The sequence below is a fragment of the Cornus florida genome, unplaced genomic scaffold (genome assembly GCF_030987335.1).
Source record: "Cornus florida cultivar Cherokee Brave unplaced genomic scaffold, ASM3098733v1 CherokeeBrave_3.0.0_Hap2_Chr11, whole genome shotgun sequence".
NCBI lineage: Eukaryota > Viridiplantae > Streptophyta > Magnoliopsida > Cornales > Cornaceae > Cornus > Cornus florida.
This window is the reverse complement of record NW_026775581.1, coordinates 5,700,760-5,717,512: the sequence shown is the minus strand read 5'-3', so window position 1 is coordinate 5,717,512 and position 16,753 is coordinate 5,700,760.

The following is a 16,753-nucleotide window of genomic DNA, read 5'->3' as shown; positions in this document are numbered from 1 at the left end:
AGAGCATACTAGGGCCTAATATAATATGACATCACACATTAATTTCAAGCTAGGTAAGGCCACCTGAATTAAATTTTCATTCTAGAAAAATATTAAATAAAAACTTCAATACTTCTCCAAATGCTCTCAATTTAATATATGTCAATGAACATATCAAGGGATAATTTATGTCATGCCACATGTTTAAACTAAGGTATAACCAACCGGGAGAATCAAAACTCATATATAAAAAATAAATAATTAAATCTCTAGATTTAATACAAAGACATGTAAATGAGTTGTATGAGCATCAATAGCATACGATACATCAAGAAAATAAAACTATGACACCCACTACCTCTATTTGAGATGAAATCTCAAATCCCCACCGAAAGAAAAATGCTTCGAATCCGACGATACTCCTAGGTTATGTCGGGGACAATGAGAGGAACATTAAACACCAAGGAGGTACCATGAAAATCCAAACTTGATCTTGAAACCCGAACTCAAAAATGGTCAGAAATGGGTTCTAATAAGGGGGAAAGATGCGCGTCGTCAAGGCGAGCATAAAACATTAAGGTATTATGACATTTACCACGAGGGAAGAGGCCGGAAAAAGAAGAAGAAGGGTGGTAGCCCCTTGGTTGCCATGGCTGCCGGCCAAATGAGGGGAGAGGGAGAGAGAAAAATCTAACTTTTTCTCTTAAGACCTCCTATTTATAGAAAAACCCTAAAAGTGCCCCGTAAGGGCCCCGCCGAGTCCGAAAAAGTAGAATTTGAGTAGACGCGCTAAAATGGAAACACTTTTTGTGAACAAAAAAGAATCAAAATAAGAAAATATGAACAACGGAAGAAACGACATCAAAAACTGAGTCCCAAGTAGAAAGATATACCTCAAACAAGTTAGGCGATATCTAGTGTCAGAAATCCCTAAAATTGGGAAAAACGTCTAAGAGGAAATTCTAAGAGTTTATGACTCGATGAAAAGTGAAAATGAATCCCGTGTGAAGATCTAGGCTCAAAACGAGACATTTTGCAATAACTTTCGTTAATTGCACAATGGCCCCTATAAAAAGGGTTAACTGCAAAACTGGCCCAAAATAAAAATATCTTCCAAAATATATTTTCTTAAAAACCCCTGAAATAAATATCTTCAAAAGATATTTACGAAAAACACCCCAAGAGAAGGAAATGTTTCTGAAGAACTATGCATCCATGCCCCTATGGACACTAGGAGCAACCAGAATACCTTTCTACAAAAGTAAAAATACGTATTTCGTGGAAACCACTTAGAATGAAGATACGTGAAGTCAAAAACTAACTCCGAGCTTGAAAAGTGAGGTTATGCCAAAAAGTGACAAACAGGGAAAGGACAAAATAGGGAAAATGACGAAAAGTGAATAGTATCCAAAAAGTGAAAATGTGGAAACGACTCGATCCTTAAAGGAAATTGTTAATGCAAACAAAAGAGCCTCAAAAACCATTTCTGAGCACTCGAGGTGACACTAAGTGACAAGAAACAGAGTTCAGAAAAGAAAATTAAACGGAAAAAATTTATCCGTAAAATTTAAGAAAAAGGAAAGGAAGGAAAATGACCGGGTCATATATATATATATGGATGCATGCACACACAATCGACATCAATATTTAATCTACCATTTTGATCATGGTCTGAATATAAATCACCACAAGTCACAATTGTATTAGAAACTAGTAACATGGTGTCCATAAGCCTTGTACTTATAGAAAAGGGCATTTGCTTAATGTACACACAAATTTTTTAAGTCTGTAAATACAAAACAAAATAGGGGCAAATATAATATTTTATTAATTGATAATGATGGAGTATAATCCTTTGTAATATTCTTTAAAAAAAGAAAGGTCCTCTGATTCGATCTCCTTTTTGGTTGGTTGGATCCAAGGGCTGCACGAGCTTGATCTTGAATCACCGTGGAATTTGGATGAAGAACGGCACATCTTTGGATGTGCGTATTGTTGATCACCGTAGAATTTGATGAAGAACGGCACGTCTTTGGATGTGCTTGATGTTCTTCGGTTTTGGGTTTGGATTCTGAATTTGTGTCTCTAACTTCTGAATCTTTGGATTTCTGGACTTCTGAATTTTGAATTTGTGTACCTGAATTTCTGGACTTCTGAATTCTAAATTTCTGTGTCTGAATTTATGGACTTCTGAATTCTGAATTTGTCTCTGAATTTCTGGACCTTCTGGATTTCTGAGCGTCTGAATTTATGGACCTTTTAGATTTCTATCTTCTTCCTCCTGGCCTTTATTTATAAGCTTCTTGGATTAATAGGATGATGACACATGTCATCTCCTGATAAGGATAAAATTATAACTGGGCCAAGCCGGTTATTTATGATAATTATCCTCAAAAATAATTATTCCAAATATATTTTATTAGGAATAATTATCTTTTCATTTAATCATCTGGGCTGGGCTCATTAAATAATTTAAGTTGACCAAGCTTGGGCTAGTTAAATAACTTAATGAAACATTAAACCCATATTTGATGGGTCAATTTGTCAACACCAAAGTCCATTAAATTTTTAGTCTCTACAAATTGCCCCCATTTCGAGTCCCATGTTTGACAGGACTTGTCTCCTTTTCCGAGTGGGACTTGAAGTATCCAACTTTGTCTTTGAATTGTAAAAGGTTTTTCTATCCAACTTTGGATTATAATTTCCCTTTTCAATTTGAATTGAATTATACAAATCTTAGTATAAATAGGAAGGTATTTTATTGCCTATATATATACCACACATGTCATAAGATTTGACATCAATTGCAGTACTGGTTGGAACTTCTTCCGGGGCAACTAATTGGTTTTTTTTTTTTTTTTTTTTTTCATGTATGCATCCCCATCCTCCAAAACACACTGGCAGGATGATGGAATCATGAGCATAATGTGTATGCCTTTCAAAAGATTGCACGAGCATGCACGCATACTTGGATAGTTTATTTTTAAAATTTTTTTTTTAAATTTTTTTTTTTTTTTCACGGTCTTTATCATCCTTTGATACTCCAGTAGCACATGAGGCACCACCAAGCCCTCCTCAATGAATCAACAATCCTTTTTTGGGTTTCTTGTCTTCTTTGCATGGGCCACCAACGGAATTCCACTTCAATAGCCTTTGAGTCTTTCCATAACAAAATTTGTTTATGGCAGTTTCCATGTTGTTGCAACTTCAGGAATTTTTTTTTTTTTTCTTTTTTTTTTTTTTTTCAAGAGATTATAAGAAATCCAAGGCAACAGTCCATCTCACGCCCCCTTTCAAGCTCACTTTATCTATTCATATATATATATATATATATATATATATAACACTTCTGTCGAGGCGAATGATAGGTATTTTTTTTTTCTTTCTTTTTTTTTCCACTCTTTCCTTCTTCTTTTTTTTCTTTCTTTTTTCTTTTTCCACGAATTTTTTTTTTCCTCTTTTTTTCACGACTTTCTTTTTCCTTTCCTTTTTTTTTTCTCTATTTTTTTTTCCAAGCTTTTTTTTTTTTTTTTTTTTTCACTCTCATTTTTTTTCACACTTTTTTTTTTTTTTTCCTTTTCAGGTTTTTTTTTTTCCTTTCCTTTTTTTCTCTCTCTTTTTTTTTTCCCACAAATTTTTTTTTTCCTTCCTTCTCTTTCCTTTTTTTTTCACACTTGCTTCTTTCTTTTTTTTTTTTCCCCCTTTTTTTTTCTCTCTTTTTTTTTTTTTTTTCATGCGCTTTTTTTTTTTTTCTTCTTCTTTCTTTATTTATTTTTTCTTTTTCTTTTTTCAGGACGATTTTTTTTATTAGTCCCAGAGAGACCCATTGTTCCTTTGGAACGCAACTAGTCCGTCAGGACCCATGGTTCCTTATGAACGCATCTAGTCTGTCAGGACCCATGGTTCCTTTCGAATGCATCTAGTCCGTAAGGACCTATTATTCCTTTGGAACGCAACTAGTCCGTAAGGAACCATTGTTCATTTGGAATACAACTAGTCCGTTAGGACCCATTGTACCTTTGGAACGCAACTAGTCTGTAAGGACCCATTGTTCTTTTGGAACGCATCTAGTCCATCAGGACCCATTGTTCCTTTGGAACACATTTAGTCCGTAAGGACTCATTGTTCCTTTGGAACTCAACTAGTCCGTAAGGACCCATTGTTCCTTTAGAACGCATCTAGTCCGTTAGAACCCATTGTTCCTTTGGAACGCAACTAGTCTGTAAGGACCCATTGTTCCTTTGGAATGCATCTAGTCCGTCATGACCCATTGTTCCTTTGGAACGTATTTAGTTCGTAAGGACCTATTGTTCCTTTGGAACGCAACTAGTCCGTAAGGACCCATTGTTCTTTTGGAACACATCTAGTCCGTCAGGACCCATTGTTCCTTTGGAACACATCTTTACTAGTCCGTTTAGGACCCATTGTCCGTTGGAACAAAAAATCTTCCATGCAGATTTTAGAGCGAGAGAATGACACCATGAAGAAAAAAACTACTATAGATGTCAGAACATCTCTTGTTGGCCGCTTTGCACTAAAACCGCTTCACTCTAATCCTCCATACCATCATTTGCTAAAGTGGGCCCGCATATCTTCCCGTGAGCTCTCCAACCTTGGCTGTAATCAGAATAAGGAGATAATCTCGACTTCAAATGTTTTGATTTTACGCTTCGCACTTCATAAGCATATTTTTGTTAACAAAGATGTTGTCATTATTTATTTGTTTAGTCGTTCACAGTTTATACTTTTGCGGGCTAGGAGTAATACGAAGAATTTGTTTTTTTTTTTTTCTTTTTCTTTTTGAGCCATACACAGTTTTAGCTCATGCGGACCAGGAGCATAATGCAGTTTAAGCTCATACGATCAGGAGCATAGTGTAGTTTAAGCTCTATCAAAGAGTTTTTGAATATTTTTTTCAGATAGATAGTTTAAACTCGTGTCAAGAACTTCTTGATTTTTTCCAGGTAGACAGTTTAAGCTCATGTCAAGGAGTGTCATTTTTTTCTAGACAATTTACACTCGTATCAAAGAGTTCTTGAAATTTTTTTTTTTCCAGGTAGACAGTTTAAACTCGTGTGAAGGAGTTCTTGATTTTTTTTAGGTAAACAGTTTAAGCTTGTGTCAAGGAGTGTCATTTGTTTTCATACAATATATACTTGTATCAAAGAGTTCTTGATTTTTTTTTTTTTTGAGACAGTTTAAACTCGTATCAAGGATCTCTTGATTTTTTTCAGGTATACAGTTTAAGCTCGTGTCAAAGAGTGTCATATTTTTTTTTTTTTTTTCTTGTTTTTTGGAGGCCGTTTAAACTTGTATCAAGGAGTTCTTGATTTTTTTTTTTCCTCAGGTGGATTTTTTTTTTTTCTTTTTTTCTTTTTTCTTCAGGTAGACAATTTAAACTCGTGTCAAGGAATTCTTCATTTTTTTTTAAATTTTTTTTTAGGTAGATAGTTTAAAGTCATGTCAAGGTGTTCTTGATATTTTTTTTTTAGGTAGACAGTTTAAACTCGTGTCAAGGAGTTCTTGATTTTTTTTTCTTCAAGTAGACAGTTTAAACTCGTGTCAAGGAGTGTCATTTTTTTTTCTCAGACAAACAGTTTATACTCATATTAAGGAGTGTCATCAACAGTTTATGCTCGTATCGGGGAGCACTTCAATTTTTATTATTCTTCAACTTTGCAAGAATCAGACGGTAATCAAAACTTATGATGAAGGGCACAGACTATCTCGTCATCACTTTGAGGATTTTCTTCTTGGTTTCCTTGACTTAATGCCCCCTGTGATTTAGCACTTTCGGTTGAAGTCATTGTTGTAGCGTGGTGCGTGTCTTGATGCAAGTCTCTTGATTTGATGTTATGATGAAAGATGATGCTACCTCGTCATCCGAGTTAGGAAATATATTGTCTTCTTCTTCGGACTCACTTCCCTCATCTTCTTAAAGGTTGTTGGGTATATCAGGAACATATTTCCTAGCACCATGATTTTCCATGCTAAGCTCCATGTCGTGGGCTCAAGTAACAAGCTCTTAAAATGTGCGAGGCTTAATCCCTTGTAGGATGTAAAGAAGCTCCGAGCGCATACCTTGCATACATGCTTCAACTATAGAAATTTTAGACAAACGATCATTGCGATCAAGACTTAGAGCTCGCCAACGGTTAATGTAGTTAACCACGGGTTCACTCTTCATTTGTTTTGTATTTGTAAGCTCCAGTATACTAACAGTACGACGAGTGCTATAGAAACGGTTGTGAAATTCTCGTTCCATCTGCTCCCAACTGTCAATACCTCTAGCTTTGAGGTCTGTGTACCAATCAAATGCATTCCCTTTGAGGGAATGAACGAATTACTTGACAAGGAGATCTCCGTCTATACCAGCATTGCCGCAAGTCCCTACTAAGTATGCGATATGTTGCTTGGGATTGCTTTTTCCGTCAAACTGTTGAAGCTTTAGAGGTTGATACCCAACCGGCATTTTTAAGATGTCAATTCTTTCTGTGTAAGGCTTTGAGTACATGTGAGCACTTTGAGGTACGCCATTGTATTGTTCTCTTATGCAATTCACTATCATGTCTTGAAGTTATTGGATAGAAAGTAAGGTGACAGAGGCAGCATCAATTGTTGGATTGGCGTACACGTCATTTTGATTATCAATTGGAATATTCTCTGGCATGGAATTAGAATAAGGAATTTAGCCTTTGCTTGACTCAGCATTGTCGTCATGTAATTTTAACTTTTCTGTCAACGAGCCAACTTTCAGATCTTGCTCCTTAAGATAGTGTTGTAATCTTTCAATTGCACGGACCATAGTCGATAATTGCTCTTCATACGAGGTAGTATGGTGGTGTTGAATGTCGCACTCCAAACCCAAAAAGTTTATTCAATGTGGCCAAGTTTTACATTTAGAAATTGCCACTACTACCTTTCACTAAAAATATAGCTAGGGTGAGTAGGGATCGTCCCAAGGGATTGAGGGTCGCACTAGGTTGAGGAATCAAAATTAGGGTTAGTAGGTTGAGTGATCAAAATAGTGGTTGGTTGGTTGAATTAAACTAGATGCAAATTAAACTAAGTAAACAATAATGCAATAGAGAGAATAAAAGAGAGAGAGATCTTGGGGTTTAGAGATCACCACTAAGCATAGCTTTTCTACGCCTTTAATGAATGATTAATGAGGGGAAAAACATGTATTGCAACAAGGTATGTGTGTGTGGTTGTTCTAACAAGTATGGATGACAAATTAAGTATATATTGTCTAAACAACAAGGTGGATAGCACAACATATCAAATTAAGCCATTAATCATTTCTTTAAGCTCACAATTCAAACACATCACAAGATTAGAGATATATGTTACTTGTTTTTCATAAGTATGGAACATCAACAACAAGTATGGATTGTCCTCCCATTTAACAACTGCGCTACAACTAAGCTAATGACATGAAATTAAATTAATTAAACTAAGGGAGAGGTACAATCCATCAAGAAATGAGTATGAACCATCAAATAAACCACAAGAACATGACATTAAGCACTATGTCTTGACAATCGCTAGATCTATAGCATCAATACACATAGACATGCATCAATAACACAAGAAATAGAGACAAACACAAGAATATCTATTCTAGCATACATAAACATATGGATAGAATGAAATGATCAATTGGAAGCATTAAACCACATAAATCATTGAATAAATAAGATATATATATATATATATATATATATATATATATATATATATATAAAAGTGTCAAGACATGAATCACAATACAAATCCCCTAAAAAATACATAAATCAAGAAGTAGAAAGCATGCTTAGGGCTAACTCTAGCCCCTAGAGGATGTCTAGCCACTCATGGACGATGTCCTCCAACCCTCAAGGGCAAGCTCTGTGGAAGAAATCTGCTCTTTGGTTGATGAAGAGTCTCTAATGGTGTCTCTAGCCTCCTCCTCTCCTTTGCTTCCTCACTAAGAGTTCTCTAAAAATCCTCTCTCTAGATGAATCTACAAGGTAGGATATGATATGATATGGTATGATATAATATAAAAAGTAATCCTTATCCTTATATAGGTAGGTCAAATGACACCTAAAATGAGCTGGGGTCGTACAGCAAATATTACCCAATGATTGGATAAAGGATAACTTTTTGTGAGCTGGAAATTTAACTTTTTCGCACTGTCTGAAGTTCGATCGATCGAACCTCAGACTTAGATCGATCGAATATGGCTGAGATCTATTGAACTTAGGCTGGATCGATCCACGATGGCGGCACCTTTTTGGATAAAAACAAATCTGAGATATTTTGAAGATATTTTTGGGAAAATGACAAAAGTGGTTGGTAGGGTGGTACAACTGGATAAGATCAATCATTTGGATAAATACAAGAATGTTCGATCGATCAGAGAAGGAAGTTAGATCGATCGAACTTTTGAGATCTTTGTACAGGGACAAACATGGCTCAGATCCATCTTGAAGTGCTGAGATCGATGAAAGTTGGATCAATCGAACTTTTATTGAGATCGATCGAAGTTGCTAAAATTCCACCTTTTGCTCTACTTTGCTCATTTCTTTGATTCATCCCAGAATTTCTTTAATTATGCTTTTATTTGGCTAAGTTAGCTTATTTTAGGAATAAGTACCTGAAAATGGAAATAATACGAAATCAATACAAAACGGTAAAATAAGATAGATAAAGGTTCTAAAATACCTAAGCTTAAGGGGTTTAAATACCCATTTTTATGCGCTCATCACACCCCCAAACTTAAATATTGCTAGTCCCTAGCAATGAACTAGAAAGTAAAGGAATAAAATGAACAACTATACAACTATGAACTAGAAAGCAATAAATGGATAACGCCACTTTCGTAGGGAACACGATTGCACTTAGCATATGCAACAAGCCTTTTAAACCCCTAGGTTACCCCTAGTGGATGAGTGAAGTCTCGTGAGGGTTTCCAGAAATGATACCCACAAACATTAAGCTCATTTTTTCAAAAGAGGAACCGATATTGCAAACAAACATTAGGAGAAAACTACCTCAAGTATGCAATTTTTCAAACATTTCAAAACAATCTCCCAAAATTTCAACATCAAACAAGCAAGTATGGTCCTCCACACATCAAGAAAATGATCATGAAAATCAAAACAACTCTAGAATCCTTTTTGAGTGGACCGGCATCAAGTGTGTTGTTATCTAAGCCAACTAAAGAATTAATCAAATCCTTACCCTCAAACTAGCACACAAATCTAGTACCGATCATCAAAACAAAAAGTAGACATTTTATTAAAGCTTTATTGTTCTAGGTGCGCTTATTCTTTTCACTCATCATATATATATATATTTTATAAGATCAAAGATGGAAGCATAGTGCAATGTGTTGATCTACTAAGCTTTCTAGCGATTCATGAGGTCGAGCGTTAGGTCAATGACTCCCAAACTAGACAGCTTTAGGGCATTAGGTGTTCAAACATCCCTACGGACTTACAAGCTCAAATCAACTAGGCTACAAATCAAGACAACCTCCATCTAATCATTTCCCACTTCTCACCTTTTGGGAGAAGTCCTCATTTTTTTATTGCTTTTGCAACTTTTTTTGTTTTTTTTTTTTTTTATATATATGTATTCAATTTTTTTTTTTATATTCAATTATTAACCTAGAGTTTGGGCCCTCCACCTTTCGGTGCGACAAATTCAGTGCTTGATGAGGCTAGAATCCCGGCTACTTAGTGAAAAGGGGTTGTTAATGAAAGCTTTCAATGCACTACTAACCCAATTGGGATATAACCAATTTAATAATCAACAAAGCATGTACCCCAAAAATGAATGCTAGTGTGCGCCTGTGCTAGTGTAGAATCCCAAAGTGAATCTCAAAAAAATCACAAAATCAAGATGATGTGGACCACAAGTGCAAGCAAGATATCAATCTTTCAAAAAATTTACTCCTAAATGGCTTCCACAAGGCATACAAGGTGTATTGGACTCTCAAGTCATGCAATTTTTAAATTTTAAGCAATATAGTCCTCAAAAGATCAAAATCATAGCTAGTCATGGACCAATCATAGAAAATCGCTCAAATACACAAGTCATGCTCAAAATTTTGAATTTAAAAACAAACACTACAAAGCACCATTACCCCTAAACTTAAATGGCACAGTGTCCTCAATGTGCAAAAAGAACAAAAGGAAAGAGTATACCAGTGCAATTAAAGCAAAGAATGGCTGGGACTGAAGTATCTAAAGTGGGTGGTATAGCCCCCCCAAACTTGGGATTAACTGTGGTCTTGAAATTTGGCACTTGGATAAACTCATCAGATAACAAAAGGGATAATAACAGTGCACAGTAGACATGCAAGTGTAAATAGGATAGCAACTGAAAAATAAAGAGAGGTATAAGGGTGGTCTTGAAAATTTTGGGTAGTACGCTCTCTCACTGAAGTCACTGGGATGCACCTAATGGAGTCAAACATATAGCTATAAGAGTATGAAAATATGACATCCATACAGAAAACATATATAAATAAAAATAAAGTATAGTACATCCAGTATCAGAGCCGACAGACACGGCTGCAATAATAATATAACAGTATCAAAAGCATGATGAGATCACAGATATATGAGATGACAGGAGAAAAGGGATAGAGAGATCAAGAAGAAGAGGTAGGACGGGAAGGTCGCACTCCACGGATGTCTCTGGATAGTCTCTAATTGCGGTCATGACATCCGTACAGAAGGTAGTAATATCAGCTCTAATGGAGACAGCATCCTTTCGGAGAGAGCCCGTGTCGGTGCAGATGGATACTACAGCATCCTCCAAAGCCTTGAGTCGTTCTCCAAAGTCGAGTGTCTGTGCTGGAGCCTCAGGTGTGGCTAGATCGGGAGAATGATGATCATGATCCTGCTCCGCATCGTGAATAGGTGACCCAACTGGAGAGTGCTGCTCTGCGTCCTCGGCAGGCTGCTCCAAATCGATGTCCATGTGTATGGCAGTCGGATCAACTGGTATATCGTTCGCTGCCGGGCCTACTGCTGCTACCATCTCCTCTGCCTTTAAATCCTATGCTGCCTCTACTGTATCATCCTGTAATCTCTTGATAATAGCATTGTAGCTCTTATCCCAGTCCTTTTTCTTGAAGGAAGAGGATCCTATATCAGGGCACTCCAGTGGATGGAAATGATAGCGCTGGTCTAGCAAGATCTGGGTGATGAGGTGGCCAAATGGGAGAAACTTAGCCCTTATGGGCCGTTCCTTGCTAATGTGATCATCATAAAGCTTCCTCATCACACTCCAGATGAGCATAGGGATAGATAGCCAATGCCCTGTATAGAAAGTGTACAGAGCTGTCAAGTAGTTGCCTCTCTGCTGAATCTTATGGCCGGCCATGAAGACGTTGCGGAACAAGACTGAGTCAAAGAACCACAGGTCATCTAGCAAATAGCTGGGGGTTGCGAAGGTCTCGCCATCATCATAATGTCCTGTAAGGAAAATGACCATATCTGCATATGAAGGCCGGTATAGCCTAGGATATGCCTCCTATAGCTCTGAAGGGCAATCATGTGGACAATGGCACGATCTGGATAATGTGTCCACAGTGATAGAAATCAGATGGCCATCAATGGAGGTCCTCAGCTCCATCGTGTTACGCGGGGCAGGCCGGAGGTTCTGGAAAAACATCCGTACTAGCCTCGGGTACACTGGGTATGTGACAGGGGCAAGAATGGCTATAAGGCCTCTCCGTAGTATATCATCATAAGCTAATCGGGTAAGTACCAACCGGGAAAAGAAGTCTGTGTCGAAGACTGACTCGTGCGCCACTGGAAGGTGTGAGTATCTGTGTAATAGCTGGTCTAACTCTTGGTCTGGCTGAGATGGCTGTGGTGGTGGAGATGGTATGTGCTCAGCCTCAGCGTCACCGTCACCGTCACCGTCACCGTGTGAAGGAGATGCGCCAGTATTAGAGTATAATCTACTGTCAGAATGGGGAGACTATATGGGCTCCGCTGGCTCCTCCTGTATGGGGTCCTGGGCATAGATGGACCGGCCTCGTCATCTAAACTCGGCCTGCCTCGGCGGTGATAGTGTCCGCGGGCTACAGTCTTGACCCGAGCCATGGCCTGTAAAATAACTGAAAACTTACAAGGGAAGTCAGTGCCAAAATAAAGAGTTTAGAGCACAAAATAGAATCATATATGTCAAGTAAGATAGACAATATAGATAAATGACATGAATCTATGGACGTGACAGGATGCGAACATGCTAAGCAGTATAAGTGTAAAATGCATCCAATGTGGAAAATCACAGGCATTGGGCATGAATGAGATAGCATGGACACAAGATAAGATGCATGGAATGTGTATATGAAATCTGTGAAGTTCGATTGATCACAAAAATTGTGAGATCGGTCTCACTAAATCGATCTTAGAAATATGTTTAATCGATCGAATTATACAAAGAACATGAGCAGTCATAGATCTATGACGTGGATGGCACAGGGCCTTCACGAACAAGGTCGTGGGCCCATCAACACAACATGGCATTAATCCCTATCACTTAAGAAGGCCCATACTCCCAAAATTAAATCAAAAATTAAAAATCTAACAAAATATATATACACATATATACATATATGTACAAAGTGAGTCAAAGCTTCATCAATGGAGATTTTCATCATCAAAATAACATGGATCTAACATTTAAAGCATGTATGAAGCAAATCAAAGCTTAAAATACAAGATGAGATTCAGATCTTACCCAAAGCGAAGGATGAGATGAGATGAAGATGAGATGAAGATCCGAGAGGAGAGAGAGAGATTCGGGATGAGATGAAGCTCGCCGAAGGTCTCGCCGGAGATGGGAGAGTGGATGGGTGCAGCGGCAATGAGAGGGTTAGATCGATCTTTGGAATCGATCTACAAACCCTCGGTTCTATTTTAAAAAAACTTCCCCGAACCAGTTCGATCAATCGAACTAAAACCTCAGATAGATAGAACTGAAATGATCTCTCCTTTGAAATTTTTTTGAAATTTTTAAGATCTTTGAAAAAAAAAAAAAATTAAAAACTAAAAATTAAAAAACTAAAAATTGGATTTTTGAAAATATTTTTGGATTTTTTATTTTATTTTTTTTAAAAAAAAAATTTTAAAAGTCAAAACAAAGTCAAAGATAGTGAGATGAAGAATAGAAATCGATCTGAACAAAATGTTCGATCGATCTGAAAAAGAGCTAAAAATATGCAGGTTTTTGGGTTTAGAAAATTTTCTAAATGTTGGAACTAAGATCGATCGAACTTGAAGTTTAGATCGATCTAAGGGCTTATGATCGATCTGAGAACAAATTCGATCGATGGGACAGAGAGGTGATTTGGATGCAAGTTGAATGCAGGTCGAAAATTTTCTAAGTGTTGGATGCAAGTCGAAGTTCAATCGATCGAATCCTCCTTGGAGATCGACTGAACTTATGCAAAATGCTCAATTTCAACATAAAAGTGCATGTAATCCTAATCAAAGTTCCTAGCAATGCATATGAACCAAAAACAAGTATCTAAACTTTGCAAGAAATGAAATTAAAGATAGAAATGAGGGAGGAATATGGTTTTGATATCCTACGAAATGTCTTGCTAGTCTTTAACGTCTCTAGCAAGACGTTGGGCTCTTTTAGCCTGGATCAAACATCTTGTAGTGCATTCCCTCCTCAATGGGGTGATAAGTGTTTTGAACTCCACCCAACAAATGGTTCTTTAAGAAACTTGTTGGATTAAGCTCAAAAGACGTTTTCGGTCCTTGGTCAAAACAATCTTCAGGCTTCCACGCCCTTTCAAAACAAGATTTTGAAACAACTTTCTTTGATTTCAAGGTTGAAGATGGACTTTTTGAAACTTTTGTCTCACACAAAAACTCAATTCCTTCACTTTTAAGGTCATGACATTTCTCTACAACATTAATCTTTTCATGCTTGTTAAATGAATTGGGGGTTGGATTAAAAATATTCAACTTTACCTTCATGTGGCCAAATGAGATCTTCATTATCCCCGTCCTACAATTAATGTCGGCATTCGCGGTTGCCAAGAAAGGACAGCCAAGGATAACGGGAATTTGGCTCTTAGGATTTGGGACCGGTTCCGTGTCAATGACAACAAAATCAACAGGAAAGAAGAATTTATCAATTTTAATCAATACGTCCTCGATGATACCCCTAGGCGTTTTGATTGATCGGTCAGCAAGTTGCAAAACTACCAATGTCGGTTTCAAGTCTCCTAAGCCTAATTTGACATATACCGAGTATGGAAGAAGATTACCCCTTTCTCCTAGGTCAAGAAGAGCCCGATTAATGATATAATCACAAATGATGCATGAAGTAGTAGGTGAACCGGGGTCCTTAAACTTTGGAAGAGTGTTATGCTGCAAAATTAAGCTTACTTGCTCGGTTAAGCCCACTTTTCTAGGTGCTTGACTTTTGTTCTTCCTCTTTTGGGTACACAAGCCTTTCAAGAATTTGGCATAAGCCGAAATTTGCTTGATTGCATCCAAAAGTGGAAGATTGACTTTCACTTGCCTAAACACGTCCATGATTTCATTTACTTTGGACTTTTGCTTGTAATTTGAAATGGATCCTTTTAAAGCATCCGGAAATGGAGCTTTTGGTTTAAAAACCTTTTCAGAATTTTTCTTTGAAGTCGCTTCAACACAAGAAATTTTCAAGTCATTTAGCAAATCTTTCTTTTCAAATTCACTTTTCAAATCACTTTCCATAACTTTTTCATTTATATGGTCATGCATATGCAATGAATGAGGAATATGATATGAAACGAGACGGGTGTCAACTTGTGGTTGCACCGGTTCACTCTCTTCATTGGATATACCCACTTGGTTGTCCATAATCTTTCCACTTCTCAATGTTGTCACCGCATTGACATGCTCTATTGTGTGACCTTCTGATGAGGAATGAGTCTCCACAACACATTGTTACTTTTGTGGGGCATTCAAAGGCATTTTCCCTTCTCTCTTGCATTTAAAGTGCTAGTTATTTGCCCTACTTGGGTTTCTAGCTTTGCAATGGATTGAGAATGAGAATAAAGTAATTGTGTATTTGCTTCTAAAGTGCCCAAAGCGGTCAAAACTTTCTCTTCAAAAGTGGGACTTCTAACATTTCCTTGGGAATATGATGGTTGATTGGGAAAATGAGAATTTGAAAATTGGTTTCCTTGTGATTGGTATGATGATCTAAAACCTTGGGAACTTTGGCTTTGTATTGGAGGTAGAATGTACTTTCCTTAACAACTACCTTGGGAAGGGTTTAAGCCCTCCCCTTAGTTTTTCCAAGAGAAATTCGGGTGATTCCTCCAACTAGGATTGTAATGATTTCCATAAGGATTGTTCCCTTGATTAGTAAAAACAACATTTGCTTGTTCATGATGCTCACTTTGCACATGTCCACAGGGACAATTAGAAGTAGAATGTAAAACACTTGAACAAGTCATACATGTCTCATTAGATGCATGATGAGAATGGTTAGGGAAGGACGATACTTGATTCGCCAAGTTTTGGTTGATCAAAAATTGATCAAACCTTTGAGATAATGATTTCATTTCGGCAGCAATTTCATTAGAGTGGTCGACTTGATGTAAGCCAACACTCTTCCTACCACTAGAATTTCTACCATTCTTAGAAGATAAAGTACGATGCAAAGAATTTTCACTCATGCTCTCATAAAGACACCACACGTCATCCTCATGCCTATCAATGTAAGAGCCACCTATGGAAGCATCAACCATGCCCTTGTAATTATCCGATAAGTTCTCAAAGAAATATTGAACTAATTGCCATTTGGGCATGTCATGATGTGGACACTTCCTAAGCAATTCATAAAGCATTCCCATGCCTCATGAAATGTTTCTCCATCCCCTTGTGAAAATTCTCGAATTGAGGTTCTCATGGCATTGGTCTTAGAAACCGGATAGTACTTCTTTAAGAACTATTGTTGCATTTCCGCCCAAGAAATTATTGAAAAAGTCCTAAGATTGTTAAACCAATATTTTGCCTTATCTTTAAGGGTGAATGGAAAAATTTTAAGCCTTAAGACCTCTTCTGGTATGTCCATGTATTTTACGGTGGAACATACTTCAAGAAACTCATCCAAATGCTTATAAGGTTCTTCACTTGGAAGTCCATGCTAATTAGGAAGCATTTGAATGGTTTGTGGCTTGATTTCATAGTGATGTGCTCTAAATGGTGGCAATTGAATGCATGTGGGTGCATTATATTCATTAGGCACATAGTGATCTCTTAAAGCAAGGGGAGGATTAGCAATTGGAGGTGCAACATGGGCACCTTGATTACCTTGAATGATGGGAGGTGGTGGAGCATAGATTGGCCTTGGCATTCCCAATGGAACTTGGCCTTGTTGTTGTGGTGGATGAACAAATGGCCTTAGCATGCCTAATAGTACTTGTATGTTATCATGATGAACATTAGGGTGGAGGATACCTTGTTGGTTTATGTGACCAAGGTCCTCCACATGGTCCTCATTGTGTCCTTCCATTGATGAAATGGATTGACTAGAACTACCTCTTCCCCTAGGATTTCGAACAATGGATTCAAGATGAAAATTTAAAGGGACAAGAGTGGGTCTCAATGATCTACGACCATGCATGCACAATGCAACACAACAAGCAAATAACAACAAACACTTCACCTTCACAACAAATCAACAATTAACAAACTTCCTCCACATTCAATGTTCTCATACTCCCATGCTTTAACAATATGCAAGAAAAATA